A 5,010-nucleotide genomic window follows, 5' to 3' on the forward strand; every position below is an offset into this window, starting at 1 on the left:
TATCCTTAAATCTTAATATTTACTTTGTTCCACTTTCTTATCTCTCTAAATATATTATGCCATTTACTAGTAGTTCCTTAATTATAATAATCTTGGATATGGTACGATGGGGAAACTATTTTACAGATGGGGAAACTATGCTATAAGTAGGAAGGGAAAGTTGAAATTTGTTTCTTGTCTGACTCTGGAGTCCACACTCTTACATGCTGTGTATCCTGCTGCTCAATGCTAATGTTTGTACTAAGAGGATTATTCATATTAAAGCTAATATGTATATGTTGATGCCTACCATGTGCCAGGTACTATGCTATACACTATTGACAAAATGTGCAAATGAGTAAGATACATGGTAGAAACATGTTCTGTTTATTGTTAATCAAATCAGATGATGATAGTTTCCATAACTAGTGTTGGAGCACAAAAGGAAGAAAAAAAATGTGTCAGGTACAGTTTTACCCATGAGGTGACATTTTATTGAGGTTTAACGTGTGAGCTCATTTGAATTAATGAAGAAAGATTCCATAGGGACAGGCTAGTTACAGAGGGTCATGCTTGTTCTTGGAGCCATTGCAGTCCAACTTTGGAAATGTTTGTAGTGGTTATCTCTCTGAAGGTGAGTCTTGCCTTTCTTTACCAGTTCAGTTTCCATAAAGTCTCTTGGTCAATTCTGTTCTTTGTGGCTCTCTCTCTCTCTCTCTCTCTCTCTCTCTCTCTCTCTCTCTCTCTCTCTCGTCAATGCTTTTGAATTCTGGCTGCAGATTAGTATTTCCTAGGGCTTCAGAACTCTCTAGAAAAGAGATCCTAGTGTCTTTCATAAAAACAAAATGATAAAACTGGTAACTCTAGTGCAACCAGGTTTGAGAATACTGTTGTGGGATTTTCTTCCTGGCAGCAAAAGGACAGATGAAATAAGGTATGAAAATATCTGGTGAATGGTTTACCCTAGTAAGAATTAGTAAGATAAAAATCACTGGGTGGGAGGGAGGGTGCGGGGGGTGGGGAGCAGGGTAGGGAAGGGGCAGGCAGGGTTTAGAGCACTAAGTTCCTAAATACTCAATCCTGGCTTAATCCTTTTACACCTAGTTCAGTTTTTAATTCTTTGTCTGCTGTAATTCTCTGTCCAGAAAAATCCTTGGGACTTGCTATACACTTTCTACCTCTGAATAACATTTATTTCACTATTATGCATTATTTTAAATTATGTTAACAATAATATCAGAGTGAGGCATGTGTCACTGCCAAAGAGTCTATTTATATCCTTATCTTTGTGCTTGCCTTTTCCCAGTTCAAAACAGATAAGCAGATAGATTGCATACTGTTCTGCCCTCTGGAAGGATTTCTCTTCACTGCTGTTCTTTAGAGTCACTCCTGGGTGGGGTTGTATGTTGCAGTACACATTCTTGACAGTATCTGTCCATTCCACTTTCGCTCTTGAGTCATGATTTTACCCATGAATCAGGTTGAAGTGTTTTCCACTCTAACAGGCCAGTGTTGTGAGCTGAGTGAAAGGAAACTGACACCAAGGTAAAGGACATGGGGATCTGGGCTGATCATCCCTATCACCGGTGCTCTCTGGATCTGCTTGAGGCTAATCCCAAATACAAGATGTTTCAAAAAAAATGTATACGCATTGTAACAGCTGATAGCTCAATTTTGAAAATCAAATGCCTTTTAGTAAACACTGCCTTTATAATTATTCAAAGTGTGTGTATACATTTCTTGGGGACACCCTATAGTTCCATTGTATGATGGCTTGCTGCACTCTTAAACTTTGATTCAAGTTTAAAACTGGGTGATGGATCATGATTTTTTTTTTTTTGCAAAAGCTACCATCAGCTTGCCACATACTATTTTTAATTTTTTTATTATATAATTAAAGCAATACCCTCATTGGCTTCTCCTAGCCTTAGAAATACCACAGTGTATTAGCCAATACAACAGATCTCTATAGGAGATCTGGCCTCATTGCACATTTGGTATTTTGCCATTTTCAGTCACATACCAGTGCTGCCTCCTGGGCCTCAGGAAATTTTATTCCTGTTGACACCAAAGAGCCAAGCTCTATTTTAGCATTTCCTATCAGTCTGTCCTAGGGAAGAGATCATCAGTCAACTTTTCAGTGATTCTGATGTTCTCAGAATCACTGAATCCTTTATTGCTTTAGTGAAGGGAATATCTTCTGTCCCTTCTTGGGGAACACAGTAGCTAGTGGATTCTCTGGTCTCCTATAATAAATGCATTCTCATATGGCCATGTACCTAAGATTCTGACCTCTTCTTCAATACTTTGCCACGGGGTTCTAGCATCTGCGTTTCATTTATTGTAGGCTGCCATCATTTCCAAGCCTGTCAATGATCCCAGCTGTGTAGAAGAACTCGTTCTAGGTGTTCCTCATATGAGAAGGCTCCCACATCAAACAAATGTACTCTGTCTAGCCTTATGAGCCTTATGTTCCATAACTTCCTTGTCCAGCACCCTGAGGATCCACCTCCACTTGTATTCATTCAGCCAGTTATTAATGGGATGTCTTAGCCAAATCTGCCCCCCTTTTGATGAATCAGGTAAACTATTCATATAGCCAGGACTGCTGTCCCCTGTTGGGACCATGCTGAAATCTGTTTCAAGTTATGAATCTAGAGAAATGAGGGAGGGAGGGAGGCATTTTAAGAAGTCAAATATCACCTTGCACATCATCCACCTCAGGGGAGAACTTTTTCATTTATCAAATGCTCCAGAACAACTCCAAAATTAGTGTTTAGAAAATACCACCATTTACTTAGTTTTCTTTTCCATCGGTTATCTGTTTAGATTCAGCTCAGCTGGGTAATTCCTTTGGTGGCTTTGGAGGCTCACTGATGTGTTTGCAGTCAGCAGTCCATCAACTGGGTGAGGGTGCTCCTGGAGCCTGGCTGCTTTTAAACTGAAACAATGGGAGTCATACAGGATCACATGCCTTTCATCATAGGACAGGCTGGTCAAGGCATGTCCACATGTCACCACTGTTCCAAGAACAGCAAGAAAACAAACACTTTTCAAAACCTTGCTTGTGTTAAATTTGCTGTTACCCTATTGGCAAAAGGAAGATGTAAGGCCAATCCATATTCTAGGGTTGCAAATTTTACCTCTTTGGAGGAGATACCAAGTCACATCTTAAGGATGCAGAATCAGAGAGAAAGAATTTGTAGCCAAGTGCTAAATCTATCACAGAACCTTTTCATGGTAATAAGGCAGTGGGCCTCTGCTTTTGTCTGCCAAGGGAAAGTGGAATGCTTCCACCCATCTGTAGGATTTAAAGGAATATGAGATTCAAATAACTCTATCTAAATGTCCCAATATTAGGTCTCACATTTCCACCCTTTCTCTTTCAGAACCCTGAATTTAGAATAGGAGACCTAGGGCTCTGCCCCTCAAAATCTTATCAAATTATGAGCCAGATTTTCTTAAAATTTTTTTTTCAATTACAGTTTACATTCAGTATTATTTTGTATTGGTTTCAGGTGTACACTATCCAGCGGTTCTCAACCTGTGGGTCTCGACCATCGGAAATACATCCTGCATATCAGATATTTACATTGCGATTTATAACAGTCGCAAAATTACAGTTATGAAGTAGCAACGAAAATAATTTTATGGTTGGGGGCCACCACAACATGAGGAACTGTATTAAAAGGTCATGGCATTAGGAAGGTTGAGAACCACTGCTCTAAGAGTTCTTTGCTCCAAACCAGGCTCACACCAGCTCCCGGAGGCGGCCGGGGGGGCGGGGGGGTGTCTCTAATGTTCCCTCAAACTGAAGTCAGCAATGCCGTCGCAGTGATGTTTTCTGCCCTTTCACAGACAGCGCAAGGGGGCGGGGGAGTCCCAGCAGTCAGGCATCCTCCAAGGAGCTGGGTGCCACTTCTCGATAGCACTGCTGCGGAGTCGGGAGAGGGGGCAGCTCCTGTGTTGCGCATCTGCCCCCTGGTGGTCAGTGAGCATCACAGCGACTGGTTGACCGGTTATTCTGGTTGTTTGGTTATAACGGCCAGTTAGGCTTTTATATAGAGAGATTATTGACCATATTTCCTATGCTGTGCTTTACATCCCCTGACTATTTTGCAACTACCGATTTGTACATCTCAATCCCTTAACCATTTTCACCCTGCCCTGCAACCTCCCTCTCCTCAGGCATCAGACTGTTCTCTGTCTCTGTTTTTATTTTATTTGTTATATTGTTTTTTAGATTCTACATATAAGTGAAATCATATGATACTTGTTTTTCTCTGACCACCTTATTTCACTTAGCACACATCCTCTAGGTCCTTCCATACTTTTGCAAATGAAAGATTTCATTCTTCCTTTAAAATATTTTTTTTATTGAATTCAAAGAAGAAGGGGGAGAGAGAAAGAGAGAGAGAGAGACAGAAACATAAATGATGAGAGAGAATCATTGGTTGGCTGCCTCCTGTATGCCCCACACTGGGGATTGAGTCTGCAACCGGGCATATGCTTGACCAGGAATCGAACTGTGACCTCTTGGTTCATGGATTGACTAGAGTTTGGGGCATCACCATAGCCTTAAATGTCACTCTACTTGCTGATTATGTAGTAATAAATCCTATATTTAGGTATAAAATTGGGTAAACATACTGCATTTTGCATACGGCAGACAAAAAAGAGATGAAAAGATTGGGGTGAAAACTTGATGCCCATAATAACAATAGTATAGATGGGACTCACGGCAAATGCTATATTGTGGACTATGTCAAGGAGCATGGCAAGTCAAATGAGGACTTTTAGACACGAATGACATCCTATAGCATAAAATTGTTCAGTGCCTTGCCAAGAACTCAAGTGTCCCTTTGTGGATATAGGTACTTGAAAATCAACAGTGCCTTATAGCAAATGTACATTTTATTGTGCATCGTGTGTGAAATAATTCTCAGTTAAAATATCAAAATATGCTTGAGTGACATTAGCAAGATTACAAGTGTAACTGAAATCCCACAAGGCTTCATAAAAATAAAAAGC

General features: G+C 40.4%; 1 protein-coding gene across 1 annotated transcript in view; it reads left to right on the forward strand.

Annotated features, from left to right (window-relative positions):
* The window catches only part of LOC102757266 (olfactory receptor 3), a 21,491-nt gene that overhangs the window by 2,996 nt on the left and 13,485 nt on the right, over nucleotides 1-5,010 (forward strand). The gene's annotated exons all lie outside the window — the stretch shown is intronic.

The sequence above is a fragment of the Myotis davidii genome, unplaced genomic scaffold (genome assembly GCF_000327345.1).
Source record: "Myotis davidii unplaced genomic scaffold, ASM32734v1 scaffold64, whole genome shotgun sequence".
NCBI classification, from domain to species: domain Eukaryota; kingdom Metazoa; phylum Chordata; class Mammalia; order Chiroptera; family Vespertilionidae; genus Myotis; species Myotis davidii.